The sequence below is a fragment of the Stegodyphus dumicola genome, chromosome X2 (genome assembly GCF_044657685.1).
Source record: "Stegodyphus dumicola isolate Sdum_Otavi_A_Nest chromosome X2, ASM4465768v1".
NCBI classification, from domain to species: domain Eukaryota; kingdom Metazoa; phylum Arthropoda; class Arachnida; order Araneae; family Eresidae; genus Stegodyphus; species Stegodyphus dumicola.
In genome coordinates this window covers 67,770,016-67,784,033 of record NC_140781.1, presented here as the reverse complement: position 1 = coordinate 67,784,033, position 14,018 = coordinate 67,770,016, and the positions used below count along the sequence as shown (strand labels likewise).

Sequence of the window (14,018 nt, the reverse complement as noted above, 5' to 3'; positions counted from 1 at the left end):
AAGGAATTTTTCTGTCTTAGTGATAATGATGAAAATTTTCTATGTTTTAACTATGGCGAGCAAATATTTCCTGGTAACAAAGTTATTCTTCTCCAGTTTATATAGACACTTACTCCAGTCTGCTAGAACGCGGTCTTTACGGCTAGATTGGACATTGCATTCTTGGCCATGATTCATGTTAATGAATGGCATTTTCATTGTTATTTTGCACATATTACTGTTATACAATAAGCTATATCCATACCTAATTCATTTATCAGTGAAAGCTTGAACAGAATCATCGACAGTTCTATCATGGGCTGAAGGCTTGCCGAGAAAATGGAAGACTCCGTGGCCAAGCGAGCTTTACAAATTCAAGAACTTATTCCTACTCATAGCTGAAATGACTCATTGAGTTCGAATCCTGGCGAGAGAAAAGTGGATTTTTTCTTCTCCGATAAATACTTAATAATTTTTTTTAAATTAACATTTTTAAAACTATCTCAGAGTTAATATATTATTACCAGAACTCAAATAAATAAGTTGTGCAGATTATTAAATTTTAAGTTGTGCAGGTTATATGCACTTTCTAAACACTTTTCTTAACATCAATCATTCTTCTTAGAACTAATTTTACTGTAATAAATTTAAAAAAAAAAAGCCTGCTTAAAATATACCTCTCTATTTAAAATAAAAATGCAGTTAACATTGTTATTATTCAATACGATGAGCAATGTACATAAGCCACATGCAAATACTAAATTTTTGCTTATTTAAAGGAAATAGATACATCATTAATGAGGCCAAACCTAGGGTCTGTGCTAGAGTCTATGTGATTCACGATCTTAATTTAGTTGACACATGATATGTATTCCACTCAGATATAAATGACAAAGTACTGCGCCATAGCGGTCCCTCCAACATGTAATGGCACCATTATGCAAATCAGTCACTGTTTACAAAGACAGAAACTTTCACAAGGCATAAAGGGACTCTTTATGAAATTCACTTTTCAACTTAACTTTTCTTAAAGATACTGTTACTCTTTTTTCCTGGTGAATATTGTGAAGATTTCGGTCTTGGCGAATGCTGAGCGACTTGAATATAGGTACCGGCGATTCTATGGTGGACACCGCTCTCATAGGTAGGATATGGAAATTCTTACTTTTATATTACAGAGTAAAGAATTAGAGTGAACAACGATGATTTCTTCTTTAGTTTATGACAACGACTTTAAGGCAATGAGCTTAAGCCGGTTATCATTAATTAAGCCTTCAATTATGTTTTAATGTTACTAAATCTCTCTCTTTCTATGCGTTTCACGTTTTGAGCTGTATGATATCTACAGTTATGATAATTGTTTCATAAGTTTCTAAATTGGCATAATCAAGCGACAGAGCGTCGCCAAGGCTATAAGCCTCAGGAAGTTTCCCAAATTTCGGATGATACCGTCCGGCTCTCGAGAGGAGGTTGTTGGCAGGGGTGAGAGGCCGTCGGAATTCCCCCTGAGTTTCTTCCTCTGAATTCCACTCGGGGAGGAAGCTTAGCAGTTAGGAAGGCTTGGAGATACCTACTAAGCCTACATGGATGCACAGGCTCTGCCCTTGCTTTGAAATCTCTCTGTCATTGTTCAGAATCGCACGGACTAATGTGGTTCGTTTGTTGGCTTGGACAGATGTGATAGGACATGATTGTGGGACGTTGTCTCCAGCAGTATCTTTTATTAAGGCTTAAGTTCTGCTTTTAGACACTAGATAATAATAAATAATGCTTTAAAACAGTGGCATTCAAACAATGAGTTGCGACCTCAAATGGAGTCGACAAAATTTGGAGTGGGATCGCAAGGAGGATAAAAAAATTTTTTAATTGATGATAAATACGTATTCCTCACCAGAATACAAATTAGTTTTGAGTGTATTTAAGTTGAAGGTTTTGAATCTTAGAGAGAGAGAGAGAGTTTCTGACAATCGTGTTTCGTTCTTAGTATTTCTCGTCAGCTCTACTTCTGGCTTCAGAATTCTTGCTAGTCAATGCGTTAAACTGCGCACCGGTAAAATACCTCTTAAGCAAGCTTATATTATTGAATACATAGACTACGTTTTCATCGTTTTGTATTTAATTGTCTGTTATTGTTAAGTTAATAGCCCCAAATGGTGGTAGTTTTCTTCTGTACCATGAGTTGTGACTTTATGTTCAATTTTAAGTTCATTTATGTAATTTTAAACTTTCTTCAGAGTTTCTGGGTATTTAAGACGTAACGATAACTCTGTCTATCTAATAGGGGCTGCAGGACTTATAGGACTTATAGTTACAATAGCAACCCAACAATGGTTTCTCCTCATTGTAACATATACAAACCAATTTCCCTCATACGCCCTCCACGAAGACATCACTTCCCTTAAGCAGTGTATTTCCCCAATCCTGATAGTTCGTAACCATGCAGAGTTGTTGAGTAAGTTTTTGTATATGAGTGTTTCCATGCTCAAGATTCCTATGGGGATCCTGTCTTGTTCTGCATTCTTATATTTTCAGACTGTGGAGTGGATCCGATGTTGTTTGACCCGAGGCAAAGTTTCTAGAGCGGTGATTCTCAACTTATTTTGCCCTTTAACCATTGCTAGAAGATCATTCCTCTTTTTCCCAAAATTCTAAAATTATACATTATTTATTCAGGTTTAAATTATTTTTAATTACAGATCACCTGCTATTTCATAACAGAAGCTCATTTTTCTATCAATTCATTCATCTAGCCTTGAAACCATCCACCTCATTAAAAATAAAGGTTTTTACCTGCCCAGGTACAAAGTATTCACTCAATAGGTGGATAATGGCCGCCCAGACGATATAGTGGCTAGGGGAGCCTGACTACGATACCGAAGTGTCTGGGTCTTAGGTATAAAAATTGTCTTCCCTTCATAGGAGGCAAAGGTGACCCACCTATTATGCGCCACCATAATAAAGAGACCGCCACATCTGGCCTTAGGAGTAGCCGATGCCGGCATAGTCAAGCGCCCACCATTGAAGGAAAAAAATTGAAATAATTGGATAATTGAAAATGATGACTATTCATTTAAGATATTAAGCAATACTGAGAATATATTTATTAAGGAAAACGGCTAACCATACTCTAGCATAAAACGTACGAAAATTTTGATGTGTAAAACATATGAATATGTCCTTTTTACCCAAAACTTGTTTCTTAATAGCAATTTTTCCTATAAAATTATTACTGAAACTGTGTTTTCTCAAATATACAGAATTTTGCATTTAAGATTTTTGTTCCCAGAAATTTTTCAAAAAGCTTTATTATATCCTTAATCTGCAGCTGCTACGTGCATTTGAAAATTCAGCTATTTATGTTGTGTAAATAAATATTTTCAAATTTTTTATCTCTCAAAGAGCGACTGGAATATTTACTAGCACACTTTTCTTTCAGTATTTCGGCAGGTTGGGTTATATTATTAAGCTGCTTTCGGCCGCTAAGTCAGAAAACAAAATTTAAGCAATAAGATGATGCAAATATAACACTACGGAAAACTATAATGAGGTTTTAGAAATTACAATAGGTGATTCTAAAGATATCGATTCTAAGATTCAGGCTGAGAATTAAATTTAGAATATTTGTTTCAATTAAAGTTGTTTGCTCTAATGATATTGGTTACGATATCTTAAATGGCGTAAATGTCTGAATCAAAATGTTGAAGAAACCAACAATTAATATTCAAGCACTTACAGAAAATCTCGAACTCATTGCAAATGATTTGAAGAATCTCAAGTTCTCCCCTCCCATTGCGATATTTGAAAATATGAAAAATCTCCGTTCAAATGTTTGTTAACGTTCATTGTTGCTACAAAGGTAGTGGTAATCACCTCATTACAGATCTTCTTTCTCCGGAAATTTTGAAACAGAACAAGAAAAATTTAAATGCTTAAGTAAATTTTAAACCCGGTTCTCTCTCACTCTTTTTTTTAATTTAAGACACCATTATAAGCAAATTGAAAGAAATAAGATTTATTTAAACACTACAGTGATATACGCTAGAAACACAGGAACAATAAAAATTCTCACAGTCAGGATGGTGATGATAATATTTTGTTTTAGAAACAAAAGATTTTTGAAAGTTTTATTTGAAAAAAAGATACAGAGCATTTGCAATGTTTTAGAACTGAATTTGTTCAGAATTCTCAAAGAAATTACTAATTAATAATTTGTAGCAGTGGCTATTATCATATTTCATCTTGTATCATTGAAAGTAACGTCCACTTGTGGAAAGAACTTTGAATGGGAACTTTATTTTGAATTTATGCAACAAATTCTTTATGGATTCAATGATTAAACAGAGAGAAGCAAGAAAATTTTCTTCCCGCAATGCAATAATCATAAAGCAGCCTATTGAAAAATAAAAATGTAACAGTTCTTAATAAGTCCCCTCACTCCCTACGAACTAAGTACCTGCGTAATATTTTCTGCTTCGAAGTCGTCCAGGAAAGCGTCGCTTTTCTTAAACAGGTACCCCTTGTATGCTTTTCCCTTTTCAATTAAACAATCAAAGAACTTACCTAAAGGGAAATCTTAATTTAAAAGCATCCTTTTGACAACAGTTAAAGAATTTATCACACCGTAACGATGGAATGAAAGAGTATTGCAGGACTGTCAAAGGATGAAAAATGATAACGTCCTTTTTTTTCACATCTTAAATTTTTATTTATAAAATTCCTTCTTAAAATTTTGTTGAGGCACTGTAAATGTCCCCTCCCGATGTTTCAAATATTTATATGAAAAAAATTAAACAATACATTTGATATTTCATATACACATGCATATATCTCATGCTTTTATATTCAACAAATAAAAATTTACTGAAATTAACTTTGAATTTCATATTTTGTTTTACTGGGTAGGAAAGAGTTGCTGAAATATAACTTTAGACAATGTCTCTGATCCACGGAGCAGTGTAGAAATTTTATTGAATGGATCGGAGAGCTCACAGAGTGTAAATAATTCATAATGACCACGATACAGGTATGAAAAATTTCCAAATTTTTCATAACTGTATGAGGTATTACTCCAGCCTTCTTAGCATGCCTTCGTGGTGTAATGGTCAGCACGCTCGGTGCGTATTCGAAAGGTCTGAGGTTCGAGTTTCGGCGAGGGCACTGCTCATTTTTAATGTCTCCTACTTCGAAATAACCTAATGTCTCTACAGTGGCGCCCGAACTAAAAAAGGTGGTGGATAATGATTCTCCACCACCAGGATTTGGCGACTGGGTCTCCTAATCCCTAGTCACCCTTTAAAAGGGGGAGTATATAATGTATTTATCCCGCTTTCTTAGCATGCCTTCGTGATGTAATGGTGAGCACGCCTGACACGTATTCGAGAGATCCGAGGTTCGAGTCCCGGCAAGAGCATTGCTCATTTTTCATGTCTCCCGTGTTAAAATAACCTAATAATAACAGTTATCAAACTAACTGTTCCTTTTCCATTATGAGCAACCGTTCCTTAATGTGCCCCACATTTTTCTAAATTGTTTCATGTCATTGTGGATTAAAGTACATGTGAGATACCCATTGCCATTATTTGGTTTCTCACAAAATGTTACCATACTTACCCATCTAAGGAAGAGTAGCATTTTACAATCAAGTTTTCATTCAAGTATTTCCTATTTACGTTTCACAGACAGCAATTCGACTCAGTAAAATTCTTCTGTCCTTGTGGTTTGAGCTTGTGATATGAATTAAAAATTAACTTTATGTCACTCATAAACATACACCTGGTGCTTATCTACCTGTAAAAGAAGTCAGTGCTTTTCTTTTTGTTGCAGGAACAATAAATTATACGAATACTGTTTACTTAGATTTTACTATCATGGTAACTTATCAGAGCTCAAAATTTTCATCTACCTGCTGCTTGTGCAGCAAAGAAATATATGGTCTTCTTAATCAAGGTAAAATCTAAGACATAAACCTGAAAGTTGTTTGCTCAGGAATTCTCACACAAATTAAAATGCGCACAGCATAAGAATTTCGAATCTAACGCTCAGACTTGTCTAATCGCGTAAAACGTACCGGCTGCTGTATTTTTCAAATTAAATGTTTGCTTTTGAGAAAATAATATAATTGAGTAATAATTTCTAATGATCACTCTTTTTTTTTTAGTTGATATTTTATTGCATTTTTCGACTGTTTTGAAGTATTTATTTGTTGACAAGTGTGTATATTTCCCAAGAGCAGACAAGAAAAATATCCATATGTAAGGAACTTTCCTAAAATATGCTGCAAATTCCATTAAACTTTTTACGTTTGTAGTCTGCTAATTGACGCTGGTTGATTGAAAAATCTACGCAGTCGTGTCGATGACTTAAGAATAACTATAAACGTCTATTGGTTATTTTTCATTCCACCAGTTTTTAAATAAACAACAAAATCATATTTTATTCAGCAAGTGTCAGTTTAACCTAAGACTGCTCTACTGAGATTTACTTTTGACAAATGGTGTGAAAGAGTTGATCAAATATTTGTACCTTTTGTGAGTCTCCTTTATATATCCTTCTGAAACCATGATATTTAATAACAATAAGAAGATCTTAATATCTTTTTTCAGTAATAAGGGAATGGAACCTGGAAAACATAAATTGGATATGAGCATGGTATTTCGAGATCAAAGCAACTCGAAAACTGAATTCTTTACAGTGTCAAAACTATTGAAAAAAAACATTCTGCACACTATAGCAGTGTTACCAAAATTCACTTACATTATTTCCTTTTGATTGAAAATTTGAGATTAATTTTTTTTCCGAAATTCTCTTTGGTGCCCCCTTTCCCCAGTTCTCCTTTGTTTAGGATAAAATGGATATTCTTCACTTTATCTTGCCTCAATAAATAAAACAACAATTCTTAAACATTAGTATTTAGGATAATGGAAGTTAATAAAAATGATAGCAAGCCTTTTAATAAATGCAAAATAAACGCGTGTATTTTGATTACCACAAAATCATAAATTTAGGCCTTAAGCAATATGAGAATGTCTCACAAAATTTGATCTCTCGAACGATAGAGGACTGAAGTTAATTTCTTTTTTTAAGACCGTAAAATGTTTATTGCGAAGAAGCATAGTTCTATCCTTGAATAAAATTTCAGTCAATAATGATTAATCTTAGTGAAAGAAATATGGTAAAAGGCTTCAAAAGCATTCGTTTGAGAACTATGGGCTAATTAACAGATAATTTGAGTTACGAGTTTTATCAAGGCCAGTTAGTAATTGATCCTACAGCTAATGACCTTTTCTATTTTTTTTTAAAAAAGAAAAAAAATCGCTTCAAAATATTCACCACTAAGAACAATATTGTAGTATCTATTAGAGTTTTATATTTTATGTTTCAGTCATTTGGACGCAATACGCAGCCATTCTGATAGAGAATAGCTTAAACTCATTTCTTACTCAAATTCTGAGTTGTTGATCCTTTTCATATCCTTGAAATTCTTCCGTTCAAGACGAATTCTTTTTCACTGTAGAATATCCGTATTCAAATCGTACTTTCTGTATACAAATTATTCACATAAATAGGGCTTCAATAAAATCGGAGCCCACCGAAATCAAGCACTTTAATTTAATAAAATTTCTGAGAGAAATCATAAATCTACATGCAGCAAGCAGAAACCTCTAACAAGCACAAGCTGCGGTACCATCTTATGTAACTGAATCACAGTATTTTACTAGGAGGAAATTCCTTTTTTATTGCAATACTGATACTGATACCAGATATTGAAAGGATGACACTCTTTTATTGGGAAGAGAAAAATAGCACAAGGAAGTTTGAACAGCTGAGAAAAACATTTTCCGCCCCTTCAGAAAGAGGAATTTTTCTATGCTGTATTCATCTGCTGAAGAAAACAGTTGCTGGACTAATTTTTCTCTGTAAATAGATGTTATTGTTGTTGACTGACGCTCATTTGTCTGACCTAGAGCTACTAGAGATACAGGCTGACTCGTCAGCGATTTTGAATCTAAGCTTTAGGGTTGCAATTTAGGTGTGGAGCGGCAACTTTGGCTCTTTAGCGCTGTCCGCTAAAATTTAACATTCTAGAGAATCCGAATTTCAGCTTTTTTCTGCACTCCTATAAAGATGTGTGGCTTTTTCCCCTTCTTTTGTCTGCAGTACAGATTCTTTCTCGTATTTTTATTTTTTTTTATTTTTTTTTTTTTTTTAAATTGCCAAATTTCTCGTATGATTCAAGTTATTTTAAAAATTTCTAAAACATTTTCACATATCATATTTCAAATTTGTATTTTTAGTTAAAAATGCTTTCTTTTTGAATTCCTTTATTGAATTTTCAATTTTTTCTTTTAAATACACGCATAATGTTATTTATCTCAAAATGTATTTTTTGACAAGAGCTTTCCCTCAACCACATTCTTAATATGGTTGAGGGAAATCCCTCAACCTCCATTAATTTAGGATAAGGTTTAATCTTTAATTTTTGTTTTTTATTTTTAATATGTTATTTGAATTTTGCTCACATGGAATCAAACGTCTATTACTGTAGCAAATTTGTTAAAAATGTTATTTTGTGTGTGTTTCCAGAAAAAGCTGCTAAACACTTTATGATTTTAAATACTGATTCAAGATATACACCTTTAAATTATAATGCTTTTAGAATGAAGTGCAGAATGCTATAAAAATTACTTCAATGCTCAGATGACTGTGGGATTCATAGATTTAATAGAGTAAAAAATTCCATTAATTTTTTTTTTTTTTTTGTTCTTTATTTAGCTATAAACAATATTAAAATAATACACACACAAATAAATAAAAATAAAAATAATACCTTTACATACAGAATTTACAGATACTATTTACTTATAAGTTTATTTGTTGTTGATGGTTACTTTTTATTATACTTGGAAAATTATACTTACATACATATGCTCTTAATATTACACATATCTGAATATTTAAATGATAATTCCATAACATAATAAGATTCAATCTATATCACAGCAAAGACAATACTTAAATCACAGTTCTTTTTATTAATTAATTTGCATAAGTAAAAACATAAAAATATTATTTAGCTTCAAATCTATAAAATAAGTCCTCTAGTAACAAACATATGACAAACACATATAGTGAAAATAAAGATAAATAAATAAAAATGTTTTGCTTTTTGGTCTAATGTAGTGCAATTCAGTCTATTATATTCAAATTTTATTAAAACATACTGCAGTAATTGAATTTTTTCCATTATACATCAAACAGCTTTATATAGAATGATATTATATTAGTTTTACTTTTAAAACTAATATAATATAATTAATTCTCATTTATATGCGGAGATGTTTGAATAAATGCAAAAAACCATCTGAATAAATTTTAGCCAACACTATTCACATAGTATTCTTGTTTTCAAGGTATATCATTTTTATTTTGTTCTTTTTCCATTAAAGGAGCTAACCTAAGACCACAAAGGTTCGATAATATTCAGGTCTGGTGACTGTGGTGGCCAGGGGAGATGGGACAACTCATCCTCGTGCTCAGAAAACCAGTCCTGGACAATGTGAGCTGTGTGAACAGGGGCTTTGTCGTCTTGGAAGACACCATCACCATCGGGGAACAAAGTTTGTACCATGGGATGAACTTGATCGGCCAAAATGTTCACATAAGTCTTGGCAGTCATGTGCCCTGACACAGTTCATTTGGGGTTAGCAGAGAACCACGATATGGCTGCCCAAACCAGAACAGAACCCCCGCCATGTTTCACTCTTGGCAACAAACAGTCTGTATTATAGGCTTGAGATGGTGTTCTCCAGACGTAAACTCGGCTAGAAGTGGGAAACAATGTGAAAGAAGACTCGTCAGACCATATTACTCGCTTCCACTGCTCTATAGTCCAGGCTTTATGACTTAAACACCACCTTTTCCTGTTACGGGCATTAGCGTCACTGATGAGTGGCTTCTCAATTGCAGCACGGCCAGCAATTCCCTGTTTATGAAGCTCCCTTCTAATTGTTTTGGTACTCACAGGGTTCGGTAACACAACATTCATTTCAGCAGTAACTTTTGCAGCTGTGGTCTTCTTATTTTTCGTCACAATTGCCCTTAATGATCGTCTGTCACGATCACTCAGGACACACTTTCGTCCGCCCTGCGATTTAGCAGATGATGTTTTTCTGCTTTTCAAATATGCGGAATAAATCTTCGATACAGTACCTCTTGAAACACTAAACACCTCGGCTACCTTGCTTACGGAAGCACCTACCATACGTGCTCCAACAATTTGCCCACGTTCGAAGTCTGTTAACTCTGACATAATGCAATGACAACCTCACATAACAGTACTCCGACAACAACTGAACTGTTTAGCACATTTACGAAGTTGTATAGGTGGCGTCAGTAGTCAAAAACGCCAGCGCCACCTACATTTCATTAAAATCAGTCTTTCTTTTCAAACATGCCTTTCACAAGGTGTTTCCATATTTTTGTCCATCCACTGTATCTCATTGATATATTATAAATATAGCTTAAACATGTTTTATGTGCATACCCAAAGGGGGTGGGAAGTAAGCCTTGATTCAAAATCTGTTTTAAAGCGATAAGTAAATAAATAAAATACACTGGTTCTATTAGAATGTCAAAAAATACTGTTATGTATTCTATAAACAAATCCAAATTATCACATCATACTATATAACCCTGGTACAAAAGAAGAAATGTCTGATTAGGAACATACTCTATTTATTTGGTAAAAAAGAAGAGTAAAACATATGCAACATCCCATTATGAAAAATCCTGCAAGCCATTACAATACTATAAGACATTGATTAGTAAGGTAAACATCAGTTGATCATTCTTTCACAACAGCAATAAATGTTTCATTTAAAATTCCTAATAACATGCCAAAACAGATTCACAATTGATGCCTCATTTAAGGTCACACAAAAGTAAATCCGATTTAGCTGACTATGAGATCTTCTATTGTAGAGGACTTTCTAAGGAGAACTGGCTTGTATTCACATTACACATGGGGAAAAACCACAAAAAAACCAATCATGCAGCCAGCCTGTTCGGAAATAGAACAGAAGATGGAACTCCCAGCATTCAGTAACTTTAACCATTCAGCTGTTGGTGGGCCTAATTATTATTCGAAGAGACAAACAGCAATTTTTCAGTGACAACTACTCTACTTTTTTACAGACAGAATTGAACAGCAAAAACTTCTTAAACTCTTGATTAGATTCTAGTTTACTTTCTTCCTTTTAAAAGCAGGAGATGCAAAACTTTGCCGCTCCTGCCTTTTATTTTGAAGAAGCTTCTTGAGACCAATTCCACGGGCAGTCAAATAATATTTTATTATCTTTGTTTTGATATTGCAACAGGAGGGAATATTTACCTCGCCTGCTTTCTTACAAATCATATTAACAAATTCCACATCCATAGTTACATTTCCATGTATTATTTCGTCTCGAAAATTTTGAATTATTTTTTCACACAGAAGGCACAATTTAAAAATTTCTGGAGAAGGACATTTAAGCCCACCTAAATTTGCAAAATTAATTATGTACTGCTTATTTTCATCAATGGAAGGAGTATTTTGCTCACAAACTAAGAGAAACTGGGAGCATGAATTACAAGCATTTTTCAAAACAGAATATATTGCAGCTCCTGCAATATAACAGACGTTATTTTCCTCACTAAGGGTGAGATTCTGTAGAGATACATCAGAAACTTCTGGTATGGTAACAGGCTCTAAAGCTTTTTTCTCCTTCAGAAATTCAAATTCATCTTTCGCATAGTTTAATAAGTAAATATCTGAATCAGTAGCATAACTGGAGTTCTTAATGTCAGATATAAACTGAGATAAACAGATAAGCTTTAATGCTTTCACAGCTTGCAAAGCACTTGGCCTCAAACCAGCTTTTCTGCGTATCTGAGAAAATACATTTTCTAGAGCATCTTGTGTCAATCTGCTCGTCAAAATAAACTGAAAATCATTCAGAAAACATGCCTCTGCTAACTGTATGGCTGATAAAGCAGAAAGAATCAAACCAGTATGTAATGGTTTCCACCCTTTACCAATTTCTATAAGCTGTATAACATTAATAAATTCAAAAAGTAACTCAATTTTTTTGCTTTTATTTGTCACAGAAATTGAGTTCTTTCTACATCTAGAGGATAGCATTTGAAACCACTGACATATAAATCTTATCCACCATGCTGTTGTAAGAGCATTAGGGCTGATCTCTTTTAAAGCTACTGCCTTCTCCAATCCCACAGCTGTTTTAATTGGAAAAAACCTCACAGCAGAAGCAACATTCATTTTATCAAAATGTGAGGGGAAGAGGTCTTCTTTGCTGAGATGATGCATAGTTCTCAAACCACAATTTTGGTTTGTTTCAGTAATCCAGATATCTTTTATAAATCCTGCAGATACATGCAAAGTAACCAAATTTTCTTTATTGCAAACATAACTGGGCAGTTTTATACTATGATTAAGAGTTGCAGACCAGAGATTTTTTAAAAGATGTGGCACATCTGCAAATACATAAATAATTTTGCCCTTAATTTCAGTAGTGAAATTATTTGTTTGGCTTCGAGAAACAGATATTCCCAAAGAATTCCACAGGCTTCTATTTACTGCTGCTATATCGCTAACAATACCAACAACATTAAATCCAACAGAATTGACAGCTTCGATAACATTGACAACAAGTTGTTTGAGCTGGCATCCTGTTACATGTCCAGTTATCTCATGGGCAACCACTTGCTTCCATTTCAGCTTCAAACCTCTTAGTAAAATAACTAAATAGTGATTTCCTGCACCCTTTTGATTTCCTAATGTACATTTACCAATAAATTTACGTTTTGAAATATCAAAATCAGGATTGCCAGAAATCTCCATTTCATCCAATGATAAAATACAGTCTTTATCACTAGCATTCATTTTTTCTCCTTTAATTTTCAAAGGTTCAATCATCTCACTGATGACTCCAAAATTCATTTCAAGACCTTGAAGTCTTTTATTTAAAGTGCTGTATGAAGGCACGGAAAACCTATTCTGTGCAAGTAATTATAACCATGCTTGCCCAAGGCAAATCTAACTTTGAGGCCTTTTATTATTCCCTCGTTAGACCATTTTGCAATGCTTCTACGAGGAATTTTCAACATTGCTATTTGTTCATCTGAAAGAAATGTTTTCACTCCTTTCAGCAATTCCTCATGCTGTACTTGAAGGTCATGAAGTTGAATTTCAGTGCTATGCCATTTTTTTAAAACATTAATTTCATTTTTTTGGTTGCTGTAAGTTCTTTCAGTAATATTTTGTTCTGGCATTGCAGAAGCGAGATCAATTCAGTCTGCTGTTTTATAAAATTCCTTAAAAGAACATCCTGGAATAAAGAAAAAATCTATATGAATAATCATCAAAGAAGGGGGGGAACACAACAAACAAACAAAAAAGATCTGAAAGGTTTCAGATTTTAAATTACACCCAAAGGGGCCTTTTTTTAACATTTTGTGTTTTACCTTTATTTATTAAATATCAAGTTTTTCACACTTAAACTATAAAATTCAGTTCAACAGCAATATTGCAAGATAATTTTAAAATGAACATATCTTCAGAATTCCCGATTCATTGTCTCACACGCTGGAGATAAAAGTGTCTTTTCTGTACAACATTGCCATTGCTCGCTTTGAAATCCTCAAGTTTGTTAATCAAAAATTCGTTAAAGTTTTACAACATATAAAATATATATTAAAACAAATTCCGAATTTCAAATTCGGTCTTCTAGATGTCCATATTCACAGTAGAATTAAGTCATTCAAAATTTGATGGCTCTAGGTACCATTGTTTTATCAGAATGCAAAAAACATACATGCATTTATGCAGATTCTTCACTATATAATTTCTTTAAATATAGTACAGGGTGATAATATTTGGTGGCAACAATTTGAAAAGTGATGCAGCCGTTTATAGTGTTTCAATACAAAACGAAAACAATAGTCCTTCAGGGACAAAGCCCCTTTGGATTAAATGTCAAACT

The 14,018-nt window shown here is 33.4% G+C and overlaps 1 long non-coding RNA gene across 1 annotated transcript in view; it reads left to right on the top strand.

The window, feature by feature from the left end:
• The window catches only part of LOC146992771 (uncharacterized), an 87,488-nt gene extending 76,857 nt beyond the window's left edge, over positions 1 to 10,631 (top strand). The window contains exon 3 of the long non-coding RNA XR_015038977.1: positions 9,426 to 10,631. This is a non-coding gene — a long non-coding RNA (uncharacterized LOC146992771). The remainder of the gene's footprint in view (positions 1 to 9,425) is intronic.
• Positions 10,632 to 14,018: the final 3,387 nt, after the last annotated feature.